Source organism: Rattus norvegicus, chromosome 12 (assembly GCF_021556685.1).
Source record: "Rattus norvegicus strain SHRSP/BbbUtx chromosome 12, alternate assembly SHRSP_T2T, whole genome shotgun sequence".
Taxonomy (NCBI): Eukaryota; Metazoa; Chordata; class Mammalia; order Rodentia; family Muridae; genus Rattus; species Rattus norvegicus.
Genome location: NC_141545.1, coordinates 38,768,639 through 38,790,097, shown reverse-complemented (window position 1 = coordinate 38,790,097; position 21,459 = coordinate 38,768,639). Strand labels below are relative to the sequence as shown.

The following is a 21,459-nucleotide window of genomic DNA, read 5'->3' as shown; positions in this document are numbered from 1 at the left end:
CACATAGGATGAGCTCTGGGCTAGCTCCCGTGGAGTGCCAGATGCTGTTTGCTGTCCCGGAGCTCAGGATCTGTGTCAGCTCTTGAGTTCAAGGCTCTTCAGTCCGTTCGGTGGCAGCCTAGGGGGAACTGCATGCTGGGGATTTTCAACACTCAGTGAGGGGATATGGAGTAGTTCTTTACCCACATTTGCGCTGTGTGGCTTCAGTGACTCACCATCGGTTGTGGTCTAAAAATCTTTTGTAGGCAGATGGGGGAATGAATGGTTTAGTTGCTGAATAAACATGGAGGGCCTCGGTTTAGATCCTCAGCCTCCGTGTGAGATGTTGGACAGAGCGGCACGTCTCTTTAATCCCGGTGTTGGGGAGAGGCAGAGGCAGAAGGACCCCTGGAACCCACTAGCCTGTCAGGCTAACTCACTCAGCAGGCTTCAGGTCTGGGAGAGACCCTGCCTCTAAGAGAAAATGGTGCAGCAGATGAGATGGCTCAGCAGCCAAAGGCTCCTGCTCCCAGGCCTGACAACCCGAGTTCAGTCTCCCAAATCTGTATATTGGAAGGAGAGACCACACTCCTGCATGCTGCCCTCTGTATACATATACTATGGCACTCTGTACACACACACACACACACACACACACACACACACACACACACGCACACGCATGCACATGCACACACACACAGGCACACATACACGAACACAAAAAATATCTGAAGGCAGGCATGTGGCCCACTTCTGGATCATGGCCCCTGGAGAAGCTGAGGCAAGAGGATGGTGAATTTGAGGCTAACCTGGGCTACATATCCAGACCCTGTCTCAGAAAGGAACAATATTTAAAGCTATGGTCTCCTGTAGATGGTATTAGAACCGATGAGAGAGAACGGGAGGCTGCAGGCTATGACCTTGTCGCCCTTGCTCATCTCCTAGTCTATGGGGAAAAGGAGGAACTGGTGCTCCTTTCCAGACCTCCAGACCAGGGGGAGCAAGGGACAGGCCACAGCTATTCGTGGGGTGCCTCTGTACCTTGAGACAATAGCTTGCCTCCACATTCTGCTCCTAGAGTTTAGTGGCTACAAGAGGAGGCTGATGCTTCTCCAAGGTAAGTTCTATTATTTATATATTATGGTCCCCAAAGAAGGGTGACAAGAAAAGGCCCTACTGGGTCTTCACAGCTCCAGCCAGGAACTGAGCTCTGTGTGAGCAGCCGCAGGAACACGAGGGCCTGTGTGAACCCCTGGGGTCCATCTGTAGACCCTTCCAGGCAGTGGCTGCTCTGGAAGAACCTTTTGAAATAAGCACCCTTCCCAGCTCAGTCCCCAGATTTCACTTAGTCAAGTAACGAAACTAAGAAAGCCGAGGCAGGGGCTGCGGCTCAGTGCTTGTGGAGCATGCACGAAGCCCTTGGTACCATTGCTAGCACCTCATAAATCGAACGTGGTGGTACACGCCTGTAGTCTCAATGCTTGGGAGGTAGAGGCGAGAGTTCAATGTCATCCCCTGACACATAGCCAGCCTGGGCTACATAAGAAGACCTTGTCTCAAAAACAAACAAACAAACAAACAAACAACCTTACCAGTTTGGTTTAAGACATGCCTGTGAGGCTGCTTTGAGGGCAGCACGCACAGATTCCGTTCTCCTCCTCCCAGAATTTCCCCCATGTTAGTTCACGTGGTTCCTGAGTGTTTCTGGATCCCCTGGGCCTCCCGAACCCCCGGACATCATTCCTCTCATCCTTGGCATGGATAAAACAAGCTTCTCTGTAGGGTGCATGCTTAGCAGAGTGTCCTTCTAGTACTCTAAATCGGGCCTGATTCATTCTCCATGGAAAACAGCACATTCTGTCTGCACCATGGTGTGGTAACCCTCCCTCACACTGCCTACCATTTCTGACCCGATAGTGGGTTGCCAGGTCAAGGGAAGAATTCAGTGGCTCACTTCCTAGTAATATGTTTCCTAAGATCAGAGAAGATGCTTGCTCAGTCTGTCTACCAAGAAAGGACAGCAGCATTTGGACCAGTTCCATCTTGGCTCTGCTGCATGCTCTGGGCTTTTGGGATGCTGGCAGGGTCATGAGGGACCCCCCCAACTCCAGTGGTGGGAAATCGGATGGATTCTCTGAAGAAACAGGGCCATCCCCTTCATCTTTCCTTTTCCTATTCCTTCTCTCCCAACTTTTCCTCCTGCTCCTCCCGTCCCTCCTCCTCCTTTCTTGCCCCTCCTCTTCCCTCTCCTTCCCACCCTCTTCCCCTCCCTCCTCCTCTCTTCCCCCTCCTCTTGCTCCTCTTCCTCCTCACCTCCTTTTCCTCTTCCTCTCCCATCTCTACCTCTTCTACTCTCCTCCCTTCTCCTCCCCCGCCTCCTCCCCCTCCTCCTTTTCCTCAGTCTCTACCTCCTCTACCCTCCTCCCTTCTCCTCCCCCTCCTCCTCCTCCTCCTCCTCCTCCTCCGTCTCTACCTCCTCCCTCCCTTCTCCTTAGTATTACAGTTTTGCAGTATTATGACAAGAACCCAAGACTTTCTGGCTTAGATATAAAACATTCCCACAGGATCACATGTTTGAATACTGGGTTCCTACTTCAGTTGCCCTGTTTTGGGGATACTGGAACCTTTGGGAGGTTTGGGCCTCTCTCAAAGAGGTGGCCCACTGAGGGCGGGGCAAGCCTGATGTTTTACAGCGGTCTGGATTCTTATCCTTCATCTTTGTGTTGGATACAAGCAAGCAGGCTTGCCTCCTGACGCCATGCCTCCCCTCACGCTGGCCTGTACCCTCCGATCCCAGCCCAGAATAAATGCATCCGAGCTGATGCTGCTTCTCATCAGGGATTTGGTCACAGTGCTGGGAAAGGTCTCTAAGAGTCTAGGAAAACCCTCCACCACTGGGCTGTACCACAGGCCCAAAATGGAGTGTCATATCAGACAAGGTAGAAGCAGTTGCTGCTTGAGTCCCAACCCTGGGCATGGTCATTTTGGAAGATGGTGGCCTTTTCCACATGATATGCCCTGCAGTCTTCACTGACCAGGGGGTTCTGTTTATTTTAAGTGAAAAAAAAAATCCTACCATGTTAGTCGGAAAGCCAATAACACCCCGAGTGCCCCATGCCTTGCACCTCATGGGAACTTGCATGGGTCCCAAGTGCCCTGGTGGCATGGGGACCTGCAGGCTCATGGATAGTCTTCACACACAGGAGTTGCAACCCTGCCTTTGAGGGAAGAGTCCTCGCTGAAGCTCCAAGGAGTGGAAGAGGAACAGGTGGCCCAGTCTCAGGAGGCATCAGGGCACCGTGTCTAGTCCTAGAAGCCAAGGGGCCAGCTTGGGGGCTGAGTGAGGACATGGGGAAGGAAAGGCCTCCTTTCCTGCAAAGGAAAGGCAGAGGAAGTGGGGGGGGGGGAGAAAACTCTCCTCCCATGGCAAAACAGAACATCACCCAAGGGAGCGTCCCTGTGACACATCCCTGTGACTGATGCAGGAGATGGCAGGACAACTTCCTGTACAGACAGCTCCAAAGGCCAGACTTCCTCAGAAGGGTATTTATATTCATAGTGTGCTCGCTCTCTCTCAGCACAGGATACAATCATTACAGCAAGCATCAGGCAGGGGGCAGGCTAGCCCAGCTCACAGAACACTGGTCTCCTAGTCCCTTACCACAGAGAGGAACAGGACATCATCTCCCTCCCTAGAAAAAGCCCTGCTTTTTCTAGAATCAAGGACTTTTATTAGAATATATTAGCCTATTTTTTTTTATTTAACAACTATTTTGTGGGGTTGGGGATTTAGCTCAGTGGTAGAGCGCTTGCCTAGGAAGCGCAAGGCCCTGGGTTTGGTCCCCAGCTCCGAAAAAAAGAACCCCCCCCAAAAAAACAAAAAAAACAAAAAAACAAAAAAAACCAAACAACTATTTTGTGTGTGGTGAGGGGTGAGGGGCCCCTACGTGGAGGTCAGAATACAACTTGTAGGAGTAAGTTCTTCCTTCCAATCCTGCAGGCTCCAGGGAATCAAACTCAAGGGTTCAGACTTGGTGGTAGGGGGTCTTTACCTGCTGAGCTATCTTGCTTGCTTCTATTAGCTGTGTGTGTGTGTGTGTGTGTGTGTGTGTGTGTGTGTGTGTGTGTGTGTGTGTGTTGTGTACACATGCATGTGCACACACACGTGTGCAGGTGCATGTATGTGTATGCAAGTACATGCTCCTGGAGGCCAGAGGTAAACTTCAGATGTCTTTTCTAAGGCACCATCCATTTCATTTTCTGAGACAGAGAGATGCTTGTTGACCTGAGACAGTTAGGAAGGCTGGGTGGCCTCTGGGCACCTGGGATCTGCTTCTATGGTGCTGGAAGCTCATGCACTCGCAGAAGCAGACAGACACACACCACTGTGCTCCTGCCTTTTTACTTGGGTTCTGGGAACACAATGCCATTCTGAGGTGTGTTGGCAGGGGGCATCAGGGCACGGGAATGTGAAAGAAAGTGCTCACAACACCCAGAGCTGAATGACGGAATGCTTCCCCCAGGATCCCTGAGTAGCAGTCTGCATTTTCTCTTCAGATTTGCCACGGGTGCTGTGAACACAGCGTGCTGTGTGTGTACCCTAGACATGGGACTGGTTCAATTTTGTTCTCAGGGACCAGGGAAATCAGTGGACACAGAAGAGGAGACTGACAGATAGAGGAGTCATATACTTTTCTATTGCTGTGATAAGGCACCATGATCCAGGCAACTTATAAAACAGCAGTTCTCAACCTTTTTTTTTTCTTTTCTTTTTTTCGGAGCTGGGGACCGAACCCAGGGCCTTGCGCTTCCTAGGCAAGCACTCTACCACTGAGCTAAATCCCCAACCCCAGGTTCTCAACCTTCTTAACACTGTGACACTTTAATACCTCATGTTGTGGTGACCTCCCCACAACCATGGAATTATCGTCATTGCTTCTTCATAATTGTAATTTTTCTACTATTATGAGTTGTAATGTAAATACTGATATTCAGGATAGCTGCTATATGAGCTCTGTGAAAGGGTTATTCAACCCCCAAAGTTGAGACCTACAGGTTGAGAAATGCCTATACACACACACACACACACACACACACACACACACACGCATTTTTTTTTAAGATTTATTTATTTATTATATATAAGTACACTGTAGCTGTTTTCAGATACACCAGAAGAAGGCATCAGATCTCTTTACAGATGGTTGTGAGCCACCATGTGGTTCCTGGGAATTGAACTCAGGACCTCTGGAAGAGTAGTCAGGTGCTCTTAACCGCTGAGCCATCTCTCCAGCCCACACACACGCATTTAATTGGGGGCTTGCTTACAGTTTCATATGGTTAGTCCATAACCATCATGGCAGAAAAATATGGCGGCAGGCAGGTATGGCATTGTAGCTGAGAGCTCACATCTGATCTAAAAGATGGAGAGGGAGGGAGGGAGAAAGACAGAGACAGTGGCACTGTGAAAGACACACACAGAGAGACAGAGAGACTGGGCTTAAATCGTGGGCTTTGGAAACCTTAAAGCCCACCCCAGGAACACACCTCCTCCAACAAGGCCACACCTCTTAATCCTTCCTAAACAGTTCCACCCACTGGCGACCTGTTCCAGCATTCCAACATATGAGCCTATGAGGGCCTGGAGAATGTAAATCTTCTGCACTGCATTAGTGACATTTCTTGTTACTGTGACAAAATGCTGACGAAGTCAACTTAAGGGAGGAATGGCTTTCAGCTGAGGGTACAGTCTGTCATGACAGGGAAGGCATGACAGCAGAACAAAGCGAGACAGCTGGTCAACGTGCATCCATAGTCAGGAATAAAGAAATGAGTGCTAGTGCTGGCTCACTTTTTTTCTTTCTGTTCAGTCCAGGACCAAAACCCATGTTTTGGTGCCGCCCACATTTAGGGTGGGTCTTCCTCCTCCGTTGACCCAATCTAGACATTTCCTCACATACATCCCCAGAGCTTTGCTTCTTGAGTGAATCTAGGTCTTGTCAAGTTGACAGTCTAAGTTAATCATCATGTGGGTTAATCCCAGTACTTGGAAGGCAGAGGCAGGAGGATCTCTGTGAGTTTCAGGACAGCCAGAGTTACAGTCTGAGACTCAGTAGCATTAACCATCAAGGGCATCGGCTGTGAGCCTCAGGTCTACTTTTGACTTTGTTCATAACTCTGATTATTGGCCACTCTCTTTGAGACACCCTCCAAAGGGAGAAGGGGAGAATTCTGTGGTGGTGGCCCTGGGAGGAAGGAGAAGAATGTGGCCTGGTAGTTAGACAGGGGGAGGAGGACAGAGCTTAAAGATCTTACCCACTGAAGCCATCCTGAGAACTCTATAGGGAGCAGTTTTAATCATAAGGATCACCGAGCCCCGTGGTCTCCCAGCTGTAGCCAATAGTTATTAGCACCTCACTGTATTTGCTCTGAGACCTGTCTAGGGCCTGGCCATCTGTGTGTGTAGTATTAGCCCAGCCATTTGAAAGCAATAGGTAGCCATCAGTCGGTCCCCTTCATGCCTAAGTAATGCTCCTCCTTCTCTTCTTCTTCCTCCTCTTCTTCCTCTTCTTCCTCCTCCTCTTTCTCCTTCTTCTTTTTCAATGTATTGATTTTTAATTTTATGCGTATAAGCGTTTTTCTGAATGTATATATCTGAACAACATGCATGCTGGTACCCTTGTGTAGGATGTCATACAGGTAAAGGCAGGTACAAGATAGAACGAGCCCGGGGTTGGGGATTTAGCTCAGCGGTACAGCGCTTGCCTAGCGACCGCAAGGCCCTGGGTTCGGTCCCCAGCTCCGAAAAAAAAAGAAAAAAAAAAAAAAAAGATTCCTCTCTGCACCTTCACAGGTTGTTACGAAAGTTCTTAAGGGATGGCTGGTTGTGTGTAGGCCTTTGTATATTATATATTATCAATATATTATCAATTATAGGTGGGCAATTATATATTAGCAATTGGTTGTAAGTTAATTGTGTGGATGGATTGTACATTGAGCATTTAACACATAAACCTGGTTGGTGGGTTCCAGTTTGCTGAGTCGTGATTTCACTGGGTGTTGGGAGTGTGAACAGAGTCTGTGACAGGAAGCCAGGCGAGGCTATAGAATGCTTGGGGCTAGCATGGTGTGGGGCCATGTTAGCATGGCCTGCGGAGCACTGTGTGAGTCTCAGGCGTGGTAACAACCACCAGTCAGGGGGACGATATGTGAAAGCGGTAACAGAGAAACAGCTAGAATGAGTGAATCCTCGGGAGTGGGACCTGGAGGGACCAGGACGAGCGTCATCTATAATTTTACAGCAACACCCTCAGAGACATGGAGGCAGTATGTGGGAATCAAACCAGGGTCCTCTGTTAGTTCAGTCAGTGCTCTCAAGCATTGAGTCATTTCTCCGGCTCCTGGTGCTTCTGTTTGTCTTTCGTTTGTTTGTTTTTGTTTTTAATTTAAAATGTACTATGTTATACGTATGGGTGTTTTGCCTGCCTGTATGTCTGTGCATCAATCAAATGCCTGGTGCCCAAGAAGGCTAGAAGAGGGCAAAAGATCTCCTAGAACTGGCTTTACAGATAGTTGTGAGCCACTGTGCAGGTACTGGGAATTGAACCTGGGTCCTCTTCAAGAACCATCTCTGAGCTATGCTCCCTCCCGGAAGCCCTAGACCCTTCTTAAACACACTGCTTGCTCCAATGAACAATGGCTTTCTCCCACAAATCCATACATTCAGAAGTGCAACTCTAAGCCCCTAACATCATCCATATTCAGCTTTCTCCAGATGCTCCTCACATCTGGATCTTACCTCTCCTCCTCATCTTTTTCTCTTCTTTTTTCTCCTCCTCCTCCTCCTCCTCCTTGACTTCATCAGAACCCAGGAGCTTTCCCTCGATTCTGACAATTCTAGTTTTTTTAATCCGTCTCGCCTCACAGGACACAGACTTTACACATATGTATGGCCCACAGAGATTAACCTTGGCCTTGGGTGTCTCTCCTTGCTGTCCTGCTTGTTTTCTAAGCGGTCTCTCACTGGGACCTGAAGCTTGCTGGACCAGGCTGGCCTCAAACTTAAGAGATTCACCTGCAGGGGTTGGGGATTTAGCTCAACGGTAGAGCACTTGCCTAGCAAGCGCAAGGCCCTGGGTTCGGTCCCCAGCTCCGAAAAAAAGAAAAAAAAAAAAAAGAGAGAGAGATTCACCTGCCTCCGCGCCCCCAGTCCTGGGATTATAGGCGTTTGCCACTGTGTCTGGCCTTGAGCCTGGCTCTTTACACAGGTGCTGAAGTGTGACCTCAGGTCCTCCTGCTTGCGTGGTAGGGACCGGACTGTCTGAGCCATCTCCCTTGTGTGATGCTGACTTTTTTTTTTTTTTTTTTTTTTTTACAGGATCATTTCAGACATCTTTATACTAGACAATAGTAGTCTCTTGGCAGCCTAGGAGGTATTTTGAAGCATAGCCCTGCATTCGTAATATGTATGAGTGTGAGGATGAGACTGTACCTGTGGGCTTTCACATCCTGTGCTGATAACTAGGAAAACTCCAAACAAATGGGGGCAGGGAGGGGGGAAGGGGGGAGCAGGGAGGGGCCAAGGAGGGGAGCAGGGAGGGAACAAGGAGGGGAGCAGGGTGGGGGAGAGGGAGGAGGCAGGGAGGGGGGCAGGGAAGGGGGAAGGGAGGTGGGCAGGAAGGGGGCAAGGAGGGGAGCAGGAAGGTCAGAGAGGGAGAGGGGAAGGGGGGACGGAGGGAAAAGGGAAGGGGGGAGGGAGAGCAGAGAGGGGGCAGGGAAGGGGGAAGGGAGGGGCAGTGAAGGGGAGAGGGAAGGGAAAGGGAGGGGGCAAGAAAGGGGAAAGGGAAGGGAGGGGGCAGGGAAAGGAGGGGGCAGGGAAGGGAGCAAGGAGGGGGTACAGAAGGGGGAAGGGAGGGAGAAAAGGAGGGGCAGGGAGGGGGGCAGAGAAGGGAGAGGGGGCAGAGAAGGGGAGAGGGAGGGGGCAGGAAGGGGGGATAGGAGGGGGCATAGGAGGGGGCAGGGAGGAGGGATAGGAGGGGGCAGGGAAGGGGGAAGGGAAGGGGAATAGGAAGGGGCAGGGAGTGGGGGAAGGAGGGGGTCAGGGGCCTCTCCTCCTCACATTCACTAGTTAATTCAGTACAGGTTCTGTGCTTTGAAGTCCTAGGACCAAGGAGGGGGGCAGGGAGAGGGCAAGGAGGGGGCAGGGAGAGGGCAAGGAGGGGGCAGGGAGGGGGTAGGGAGAGGGCAAGGAGGGGGCAGGGAGGGGGTAGGGAGAGGGCAAGGAGGAGAACAGGGAGGGGGGCTCTCCTCCTCACATTCACTAGTTAGTCAATTCAATACAGTTTATGTGCTTTGATACCCCAGGACCACAGTATATGCCATCACTAGCAGGGGACAAGTTCTGGATGTGGCCTCCACCTTGAGGACCACCTGTAACCGTCCAGAAGGATGTAAGACATTTGAGAGAGATCCCTGTGCCTTGGGGTCATACAGCAGGTTGCAGGCATTGTCCACAGGGTGGAGGGTGGAGAAGCCTGGACCTTTGTAACCGCAGCCCCCAATCACAGAGCTGAGGAAGGAACGGGAGCTGCTGAGTTCCCTCACTCCCATCCCCTTCATTGCTGGAACAAACAGGAACCCAGCTCCCCAACCCCCACTCCCCTGCTTCTCTTTGGCCCCAGGCTTTGCAAGTTCAGCCTTTTGAATTCTTTTCTTAAGCCAATTCAGACATTCCAGGAAAGGGCTTTGGGAGGGGATCCTGACCATCCCAGGGCTTGGCAGGTGTCGGGAACATTCCAGTGTTGCTTGCAGGGAACCTCAAAGTCGGCATCACATATTCTGAAGAAAAACTTGAACCTCAATGTCAGGGGAGCCAGGTGGGCTGACCATCTGTAATCCAGCACAGGGAGGGGTGAGCCGGGAGGATCAAGGCCAGCCTGGGCTACACTGTGAATTCCAGGGCATCCTCAAAAAATAGTGAGACCCTGTAGAAAGAAAGACAGACCAAGAGTGTTGGGTGTTGGCTCGATTGATGGTGTGACCGCCATGCAAGCGTGAGGACCTGAGTCCCCAGAACCCACACATCTGTAATCCCAGCAGTGGGGAGGCCAAGGCAGAAGAATCTGTGGGGCTCACTCCAAGGGGAAGAACACGGCATCTTGGGACCGTGGCACATGGCCCTTTAGAATGAACGCATAGCTGTGCACAGAGCCACGTTGGTATAGTACCAGCATAGGAGTCCTGAGGTCCTGGTTTCATCCCTAACCGCGTAGATTCGGCATATCTCTGTGTGCCTGTGATCCCAGTAGGTAGAAGCAGGGGGATTAGAAACGCAATCATTTTTGCTGCCTGGGTGTGAGGCTAGCCTGTGCTACAAGAGAAGCTGGAAGGGAGGGAGAGGGAAAATGGGCTGGGCTACCTCTCCAACCTTCTGCAGGGGATTCAACCTTACCCTGTGCTCTTCATTGAAAAGACAAGGGTGGACTTGAAGGATTAAAAATTAATAATAAGCCGCCTAGCTACCCAAAAAAAAAGAAGTAGGGTCTGTGAGAACATGAACTTTTCACCCCTCCCTTGCTGTACAATGGTTCCCGGAACATTCTTGCATGAAAAGTTTCCTGGAACAGCCACAATGACCCATAGCCTCCGGCCACAATGGTCCAATGGCCCTGAAAATGTCACTACCCCTAATCACAATGTCACAAAGTCCTGGGTGTGTTGCCTAGTGTTACACATGACTAGCATATGACCTAAATGTATGGGCAGTTTGTGGTTTTGGAATTCCCCTCCTCCCTCCCTCTTGATCCCCCTGGTTTGTGGTTTTTTCCTTTATAAGCTCTGTGAAAATTCAGGTCGGGGTCGAACTCCTCTACTCCTTGTGTGGCGTATGAGTCTCGACCCCAGCATGCTGGCCTGAGCTCTCGTTTCATCTCGCTTACAATAAATCTTCCTCGTGTGATTGCAGCAGGTCGGTGTCTGTGTCCTACTGGGTGCGCGTCTTTCCCGAGACTTGAGTGGGGGGCTCCCTTCGGGGGTCTTTCATTTGGGGGCTCGTCCGGGATCTGCGCGACCACCCAGGGGTCCTAGACCCACTTGGAGGTAAGATTCTCTGTTTTATCTCAGCGCTGTGTCTGGGTCTGTGTCTATGTTCTGTCTGGGAATCTGGTGCGATCGCTGTTTCGGTTTTGCGGACGCTCAGTGAGACCGCGCTCCAGGAAGGAGAGCGGGGTGGATAGGGATAGACGTGTCCAGGTACCCACCGTCCGTTCGCCCTGGGAGACGTCCCAGGAGGACAAGGGGGGACCAGGGACGCCTGGTGAACCCCATCTGATAGGTCCAGAGGAGACTTTACTCCTTGACGACCGGTTTGTTAGGCAAGGTCTGCGACCTGCCGATCAGTTTCAGTGCCTCTGGTCGACACGAAGTCGACGTCGGTTTTGTTTTCTTTTTTCTCTTTTGTTTGTGCTCGTGTGTGTGAGTGTGTGTGAATTAAGTCCTGTAGTCTGTGTTTTTCGGTACCGGTTTAAGGTCTTAGTGCACTGTCTGGGCAGATGAAGGATTCCTGCCCTGTGCACGAGAGTCTTAGTGCACTGTCTGGGCAGAAGAAGGTTTCCTGCCCTGTGCACGGGTGGAAGAAGGTTCCCCACCCCGAAATGGCGCCTGTGAGTAGATGAAGGATTCCTACTCCGAATAGTCTTTTTCTTTCTTTTTTTCCTTTTTAGAAAGCGCACCGGGGGACGCCCCAATCGCGCAGGCTCTGGGACTCGTGAGAGACGTTCCACGAGTCAGCCTTTGTTGGGTCCTGGCTCTGGGACGCGTGAGAAACGTTCCTCGAGCCGAATTTTGTCGGGAGGACCCGGCAACGGACAGTCAAAAAGATCTGACTGTGACTTTGGAGGTCGAGTTCGGCTGCCTATTTAAGTATAGGCACGGACAAGTGTGCTTAGATGTGTTAGTGTCTGTTGTCTGTATTCTGTTTCTGTGTTTGGTATCCCAGAAGCAGCTAAGGTTAAGCTGCAGTTTGGGCCAGGTACTGAAGGTACCAGGCATCTGTGGAAATTGGTTATAGGATGCTTTGTCTTGGTCTTGTTTGTCTGGATTGTTTTCTGTGGTATTGTCCAGTGTTTTTTTGACTTTTGTTTCGTGTTTGAATTTGGACTGACGACCGTATTTAAAATCTTGGACTGACGACTGTGTTTGAAATCATGAAACTGTTTGCTTTGTTCATCGAAGAGTTTTACTTGGTCCCCTTAATGCTTAGTAAGAAACTTAATCTTATGGACCCCGCTCTAGTGGCGGTGTGTTGGTTGATAGCCAAAGTTAATTTTTAAAATAGTGTTTTATCTGTGCTTGTGCTCGCAGCACACAGTAGAGGGGAGCGAAATTAGCTGCGGAGCTGCTGCAGCGAGCATGGGGACTTCTCAAGTCTCACCCAATTTTTCTGGCTCTTCAGGAGCTGTTTAAAAGGAAAAGGCTTAAGGTAAAAAGAAACACTATAGAGAGATTTCTTAGTGAATTACTACACCTTGGTTCGCGATCTCTGGGAATCTCATGGTGGACAGCTGAGATAAGCTGGAAAAGGATTTAAATTTTGCTTGGGAGCAAAGAATCTTAAAGGCGGAGTTTCAGCCGGTATGACACTTAGTGCGTAGCTGCCTAAAAGATCAGAAATACTGTTAATAGGCTATAAAAAAGGGACAGGCTGTGTTAGAAATGCTACAGGAAGAATAATCTAAAAAGGCTGAGAGCTAGGTGGGGCTATAAGGAAAACAAGAATAGGAAAGGAATTTCTGACATTTGCTCACAGTAGAGCACTCATTTAGAGAAGTTCTTTAAGGAAGCCTGCCTTATCTGCTGTCTTTATTCCAAGGGAGGAGTCAGTCTCCAGCACTAAATTACTTGGCGGTAGCCAAGGTCAGGATTAATGTTTTCTTTTCCTTGGCCCCTTTAAACCCAGTGAGACAGTTTGGTAAAGGGCTACTACTGAGGTCCTGATAGCCCCAGGTGAACTGGTTACAATTCTTTTATCAGCCCCCTGGCATCTAGCACCCAGGTTCTAACCATCTCTCCATCCTTTTGTTATTAGTTGTTACTAGAAGCCTAGTGTCATTTGGAGGCTGGTTCTCTTGAGAGGCAAAGCCATGGAGCTGACACTGACAATGGCCTTTTTGTTCCAAGAAAGGCCTCCTGGTTTAGCTGTGTGACTAAATGCTGTTTGCCCTCTTCGGTAGACTCTATTCTCAAGATTCTCTTGTTTTCTCACCATCCCATTTGATATGCTTGTTAGTAACTGTTACAGGTCTTCTTTACCACTGAGGAAAGACGGAATCCTACTGGAGACCAGAAAAAAATGTTCCAGACACGCATAGAAGGCCCTCACTTCTGCCTGCTCTCTTCATACCCCTGAAGGTAGGGAGTGCTCCAGGTCTGCCCCCAGGCTCCAAGGGTGGGTCTCCTAGGGGCTGGAAAATGCCCCACCAATCTGGCTAAGATAAGGAAAAGATATGAAGAGAAAGTTACAGAAACTTGAAGGGTTAAGCTAAGTCGCTGAGAGAGTTATTGTAAGTTGATGCATGGTTCAGGGTCTGTGCAGAAAAGTGGACAGCACCTAATAGCTGTAGAAGAAGATGCAGAGAGACAGAAAAAAAAAGAAAGAAAGAAAGAAAGAAAGAAAGAAAGAAAGAAAGAAAGAGGTAAAGAGTGCAGGAAGCTAGGGAAGAAAAGAGACTAAAAGAAGAGGAAATTAGAGAGCTAAAGAGAGATAAAAGACAAGAGAGGAACATATACTGGCCACAGTAGTTAGGGAACCTAGGAAGACAGTACCTGGCAACAGAAGAGAATTCCTGGCTAAAGATCAGTGTGCCTAATGCAAAGAAAAAAAAAAAAGACACTGGGTCAGGGACTGCCCCAGAAAGAACAAGAGGGGACACTGGAGAGCCTCTTGGTCCTAGAGTGCTGGCTATGTACAGAGATAGAAGGGAAGTGTGGATGCAGGGACCCAATGCTCTGTGCTCCTATGCCCCCCTCCAGTGGGCCAATATCCAAAGACCTTGGGTACAGGGGCCTACTGGCAACAAACAATACTTATGGACTGCCCGAAGAACAGTGGACCTTGGCGTGGGCCGGGTAACCCACTAGTTCATAGTCATCCCTGACTGCCCCTATCCCTTGCTCATGAGAAAATTGCTCTCCAAAATGGCTTGCGTGGGCTGAAATGGCTGGGTGAGGCCATGTGTATGCATATCTACAGACTGTGTATGTGGAGCTTAAGAGGTCTCAGTGCACCAGTACCTGATGCTGGGAGATGTGTGACTTTGTCCTGATCTGCCTGGAACACATCACTCCTGCCAGCCGGGCACTAACAATTATCACCCAATCCAGGACTTAAACTGTGATAGAGTGGCTGATGTTCTGCCTTTGAATAGAGTGTCCCAAAAGATGGGACCACTGGTCAGCTGCCATGGACTAGATTCTCCACCTGTTGGGGGCAATCTGGTCACCTTGCTGCCCAATCCTGACCTGGAGCCACCACAGCACGAGTGTCAAGCACTGGCAGAAGCCCATGGGTGGAGGAAAGACCTCTGCGACTGGCTGATTGACCCCTGCTGAAAGCCGAGGACCTTGTCCACAGACGGGAACAGTTCTCTTCATGAATGAAGGTCAGAGACAAGTGGGTGCTGCCATGGTGGACAACACAATGTCATCTGGGATGGCTGAACCTCTACCCCCCCCAGTACATCAGCACTGCAGATGCCTTTACCATCTCTTGGATGCCCTGGTGAAGCCAACAACTGTGAGTACTATTCATTGCTCAGGATATCAGGAGGGAAGAGATTCAGTGACATGGGGCAATAACGAAGCAGATAAAGTGGCTCGAAAAATGGTTATGCAGGAGCCCATCCTGGTTGCAGGCCTGCAAGAGACAGCCACTGGGAACTGGGATCGGACTAAGGGATGGCCTCACTTAGAAAAGGCCCAAATTGCTTAAAAGATAAAGGACAATGGCACATTGAGGGGAAAGCTATACTCCCCAGAGAACAAAGAAAAGACTCACTTTGCCAAATACAGAAATGGACTCATTTAGGAGATAAAAAGTTTGTCCAAGTAGTTAAGTGTATGTAATAGACTTTAAGATTTTAGCCAGAGAGACAGTAGAAAGTATAAGGTATGTCAATAAGTGAATGCTTAACAAGCAAACAGGGCAAAGAGACCTAGAGAGTTTGGTGAAAAGTCGAAGTGAACTTCACTGAGATAAAACCAGAAAAATATAATCACAAGTATCTCCTAGTGCTTGTAGATACTTTTTCAGGAATAGATAGAAGCTTTCCTCACCAAACAAGAGACGGCCTCTGCAATCATCAAGAAGATACTGGAAGAAATCTTCCTCCGATTTGGAATGCCCAAGGTAATCTGGTCAGACAACTGGCCCTACTTTCGTTGCCAAGGTAAGCCAGGGTGTGGCCAAGTATTTAGAGGTCAATTGGAAATTACATTGTATTTACAGACCTCAAAGTTCAGGACAGGTAGGGTAAATAAATAGAACTCTAAAAGAGACCCTGACCAAATTAACCATGGAGACTGGCACAGACTGGGTGACACTCCTTCCCTCTTGCTCTCTTCAGAGCAAGAAATACCCTTCCAGATTCAGCCTTACCCCCTTTGAGATCTTATATGGGGCCTCAGCCCCCCTGACTGTATTAGATGATGTTACTGAACCAACATGTCATAGTGCCATAGTAATAATGATTTGTGTGCCAGGCTAAAAGACCTACAGGTGATACAGAAAGAAATCTGCTCACAGCTGACAGCAGCCTATGCCCCGGAGACCCCTGAGACATCCCATCAGTTCCAGGTTGCAGCTACACTGAGTCCAGACACTCGAGCCTCGCTGGAAAGGACCGTACCTGGTGCTGCTGACCACCCTGACAGCTGTCAATTCTCAGCCCTCACCAGCCGTGTACTAGCTGTTGGGGCTGAGAGCTGGGACCTAGAGGGAAATTCAATCATGTTTGTCCTGGGTTCTATCAAGATAGGTGTGGGATAGGCTTGATTTCCATTACAAATGATGTAACATTGCATATGTTAGTACTCTTAACACTTCTTGGGACTGTGCCTCAGGGATCACAGTCCGTATAAGCTTAGAAGTTCTAAAAGCTAGTCATGACCTTGGTGGATAGGCTTGGATAGTGTCCAGGTTAGAATCCTCATGTTAAGACTACAATACCAAGCTGTTATGCTAGATGAAGCTGAGTTCTCCATGAAGTTCTAGGATTAGAACTATTAACAAAAAAAGAAGAAGTGGGGAATGAAGGATTAAAAATTAATAATAAGCCGCCTAGCTACCCAAAAAAAAAGAAGTAGGGTCTGTGAGAACATGAACTTTTCACCCCTCCCTTGCTGTACAATGGTTCCCGGAACATTCTTGCATGAAAAGTTTCCTGGAACAGCCACAATGACCCATAGCCTCCGGCCACAATGGTCCAATGGCCCTGAAAATGTCACTACCCCTAATCACAATGTCACAAAGTCCTGGGTGTGTTGCCTAGTGTTACACATGACTAGCATATGACCTAAATGTATGGGCAGTTTGTGGTTTTGGAATTCCCCTCCTCCCTCCCTCTTGATCCCCCTGGTTTGTGGTTTTTTCCTTTATAAGCTCTGTGAAAATTCAGGTCGGGGTCGAACTCCTCTACTCCTTGTGTGGCGTATGAGTCTCGACCCCAGCATGCTGGCCTGAGCTCTCGTTTCATCTCGCTTACAATAAATCTTCCTCGTGTGATTGCAGCAGGTCGGTGTCTGTGTCCTACTGGGTGCGCGTCTTTCCCGAGACTTGAGTGGGGGGCTCCCTTCGGGGGTCTTTCAGACTCAGCAGCACTGTCCCCACAGAAACACTCTGTGTCACCTCTCCTGCGCTTTGGGGACATCAGCCTTGACATTCTCACTCGTGTCATTGCGGGAACTCTGCCCACCCTAAGCCATCAACTCATCTTGTCTGGTCCGGGATGTGCTTCCACGGTCGGCGACTCTGAGCAGACTCCTTCCACGCTTGCACTGGCTTCCAGAGATCGTCAGACAAACCTGAATACCCACGGTCCCCACTGTGCGGGGATTGTGATCCGTCCAGCCCTCCCTCCCCCTGTTTGAATCTCCGCTGCTTTTATTTCTCCTCTTCTAATCTTTGTCTAAAATCCCCGTGGGGCTGAGAAGCTGAGAGGATATGCCGGAGGAGGAGGGCATCCTGTTGTTGCCTCAGAGTCCTCAGGCATCTTTCCATCCGCTACCTAGAAACCGCCGCTTGGTTCCGCTTAGCTTCACCCAGGGGCTGAGTCTAAGTGTCTCGGTTTATCTGCTTCTGGGACTTCCGGCAGTTTATAGTCCAGTGCCGCTGCCCTCCACCCCAGCTACCTTGCGGCCTCTCGGTCTCTTGGAATAAGAGCTCTAAGGTCCCTTTTGGCCTCCGGCCTCTGGCTGTGACTCGCAGCCCCTCCCTGACTCCTCAGGGTAGCACAGCACAGATTCCCCCGGTCATCAGTATGCGCATCTCGACTTCATAAACAGGCCTGCAGCTTTCAACGCTGCAACTCAAGCCAGGGTCACAGTTGGAAGCATTTTCCTGGGAAATTCAGGGCTGTCGAGGCACTTCTTTTTTTTTTTTTTTTTTTTTTTAATTGGTTAATTCACGCTTTGCCTTGTGGGTACGATCTGAACTTCAGGCTGGCTCCTGCTGCCTTCTTTTGTTCCACATTGTCAGGGAAAGATCCATCTCCTTGAGTTTAAATCTCTTATTTGTTTGTTTTAATGAGAACCGAAGCTTTCGGAGAACCTTTTCTTCCGCCCCAAAGCCTCTGGTATTGAGTACAGGGTTCTTTTCATTGGTAACTACATTAGTCAATTGACAGGCCTTATAGCTTTTTTTTTTTTTTTAAACAACAGTTTCAGCTATTTTCGAATCAGCATCTCTAGTTCTGATGTGGAACTGGTGGGCCAAATCCAACGAAACTAGTTTCTATGGAGAGCATGCAGGTTACAGGATGTGAGGCTCCTCTGGGACAGGGTTCAGTGACCAGAAGACAAAGGACCAACCTGGTGGCACAGGGCCATGTGGATGGGAACCTGGGACCCCAGCTGGATCGGGGACATCCTCTCCTAGTGAAAGAGCGTACCCCTAAACAGGGAGCCTCGTCTCTCGCTCCGATTGTGGGGTGGGGTGCCCCCAGGAATCACGAGTAGCCATTCTTGATGTAACAGCAAGAGGTAGCTTTTATTAACGAGATCCCGGGTCTTAGCGGGATCCCGGATCGACACGTATCTCACACAGGAGACAGAGGAATCAACCCCGAGCCTCCAAACTTGGGGGTTTATATAGGGGAGGTTAGGGGCATTTGTGCGGTTACACATGATTGGTCAATTCAAATGGTGCACAGTTACTTTCGGCGCGAAATTACATCAGCAAGGAGTACGTGCTCTCCAGCAGCTCGGCAGGCAGGTAGGGTGGCTCATCTCACTCAGGGGGGTGAAGGAAGGGGAGGGGGTAGCTACAGATGATCAGTGTCCTTGGGGCTGATAGCTGGTTTGGCAAGTCCTGTCTCTGGCTCTCCCTCAGGCACGTCCGGCCCTGCACATCTGAACTCTGACAATGAGTAACCTTTATGAAACTCTAGTTCTACACTAGCACATGACCCCACATAAGCATCCTGAGCTGTGCCCCACTCTGGGAGTTGCCAGCAAGAATTTACATGTAGTAAGAACAGCAAGATGGCTCAGTGGGTGAGAGTGCCTGCCGCCAATCCCTAGGACCAGAGTTCAAATGCTGGAACCGGCAGGCTAGACGGAAAGAACCAACCTCCACACATGGCACATGACTTACACACAGCCCTCACGCATGTTAAACCAAGCATTTACCTGTAACGATGCTTATTGTCCGACACCACCCTCTCCTCCCTTTCTTTGTGCACCTGTGGGAGCCAAAGGTCAACTTTGGGTGGCTTTCCTCAGGTGCCGCCCACTCTGTTTTCCTGAGATGCAAAATCTCTCATGGATCTGAAACTCACCAAGTAGGCTAGGCTGGCTGACCAGCAAGCCCCAGGGGTCTGATGTTTCTACCTCCCCTGGTCTCCTGGTTTTTGTTTTTGTTTTTGTTTTTGTTTTTGTTTTTGTTTTTCCAGACAAGGTTTCATTTTGTAGCCTGACCGTCCTGGAGCTCACTCTGTAGACCAGGCTGGCCTCGAACTCACAGAGATCCACCTGCCTCTCCCTTCCAAGTGCTGGGATCAAAGGCGTGTGGCACCACCACCTGGCTCCCTTATTTTGTTTTCCGTTTTGGTTGGTTGGTTTCTTTGTTTGTTGTTGTTGGTGGTGGTAGTTTTCAAGACGGGCTCTGGGGATCCAAACTCATGCATGGCAAGCACATTCCTGAACGAGCCATCCGTCCAGGTCCTCCCGTCACTATTTTCAATCATCCTGCATATGCAGCAGGCTCCTGAATTGGGTGGATGTCTTCAGGGGCATTTTTCCCAGTGGCGTGAGCCTAGAATGAATAAGAAAAAGACATCTTCAAAGACTTACTAGGGATAGCTTTGACTTCAGTCCTACTGGGAGTGTTGTATGACCAGGATTAAAGAGAAAGTCAAGGAATGAACGTGTCACTGGTCCCAGCCCTGCCATGCAGGGGTTCTCCCTGCTGTCTTCAGTCCTCCCCCCTCTCTCTCCTCCTCCTCCCTCTCAGCTAAAATTCTTTCTCCTCAAGGATTTAATTGATCTTTCTTTTTGTGTGGTACATTTATGTGCACATTGTGCTTGCAGTGACTTTGGAGGCCAGAAGAGGGAGCCAGATTCCCTGGAAATGGAGTTACAGGCAATTGTGTGCCACCCAGTGGATGCTGGGTGCTAAACTCGGTCCTCTACAAGGGCAACAAGTGCTCTTAAGCACTGAACCTTCTCTTCTGACCCAGAAAACACTTCTTAAAAATCTTACAATTATATACACTACAGGAAACTAAAAAAAAAAGGTATGGGGGGTTGGGGATTTAGCTCAGTGGTAGAGCGCTTGCCTAGCAAACGCAAGGCCCTGGGTTCAGTCCCCAGCTCCGAAAAAAAGAAAAAGAAAAAAAAAAAAAAAAAGGTATGGAGTCTCATTAAGTGTTTTACAGACCAGCAGAGGGTGCTAGGTGTTGGTGCTACCCAAGGCTAGGTCAGTGAGCTCCAGGTTCAACATGAAAGGAAACCCTGTTCCAGAAACTAAGGGAAAGAGTGATTGAGAACATGCATACCCACAGGCATGCACATGAATACACTAGAAAACACACACACAGAGACACACGCACAGATAGACACATGCCCACCGACATGCAAAGCACACACACACACACAGACTCGCACGTGTGTGCACACAGAGATAAACACAGACACGTACACACACACAAAGATACACGCATACATGCACAGACACAACAAACACAGACAAACACACACACATACAAACACAGACACACACACACACACACACACACACACACACACACTCATACACACAGGAAAAACAGAAACAGGATGACATCGGAACCAGGACACCACCCCAGGTAGAGGGTGTACTGTGCCTCTGTCTGTCACAGGTCCCTTCCCTTATAAGTTGGTTGAGAGCATTTGCAGCTTTCTAACCTGCTTGGAGCCCAGTGTTTTTATTCTTCTGAAAAGGGAACCAACCTTCTCTCCATCCTCACTGTAGGTCATTGGCCCAAGCCCCGCCTTCTTGCCCGGGGTGAGGGATGGGGTTGGGGGTGGGGAATGTCGGGAAGCTGAGGCCCTCACACACACACACACACACACACACACACACACACACACACACACACGCCACCCTCTTTGGTCTTTCCCATGTTCCTTTATTAAGACAGAGGCTGGAACCCAGAGACCCGGGCCCAGCTTTATCAAGAAAGCCATTCACATTGAGTGCTCCGATGAATTTCACCCCAGTCCACATAGGGCCATCGGTGGAGCAGGGGCCTCCTGCTGGCTGTGCTCACCCACATCGGCCTCTTGGGAGAAGCGTGGCTAAGTGGAGCTGGCTTGTCAGGGACGGGGGAGGTGACAGACAATACACAAGGGTTAGTGCACAGCTTGCGGAGCTGTGAGTGTGAGTGTGAGTGTGAGTGGGCAGGAGCCACCCCTGAATGACGAGTGATGGTGCGGATGGGAGGTAGATGAGTCCCCTCCACAGCTGGGGACAAGCAGGTGGCACAGTGAGTCCCCAGAGACTTCTGGTGAGTGGAGGTTCAGTGTCTGGAGCTTTTGCCCCCAAATGTGGCCTTTGCCTTGGAGTGGAGCACAGGGAATTAATTAGTCAGAGGATCCACGATAGGAGACCCGAAAAGGAACTCTGTCAGCTCTGGGCTCCGTTCACTTAGAGCAGTTACACGGTTTAGAGTGACATTTGTGGGGATGGCAATGACCATGGTGATGGTGATGGTGATGATGATGGTG

The 21,459-nt window shown here is 49.7% G+C and overlaps 1 long non-coding RNA gene across 1 annotated transcript; it reads left to right on the top strand.

The window, feature by feature from the left end:
• The first annotated feature begins 10,473 nt into the window (after positions 1 to 10,473).
• On the top strand, positions 10,474 to 16,315 carry LOC148002316 (uncharacterized). Its single transcript, XR_015634797.1, has 2 exons — positions 10,474 to 13,389; positions 15,739 to 16,315. It is a non-coding gene; the product is annotated as an uncharacterized LOC148002316 (long non-coding RNA).
• Positions 16,316 to 21,459: the final 5,144 nt, after the last annotated feature.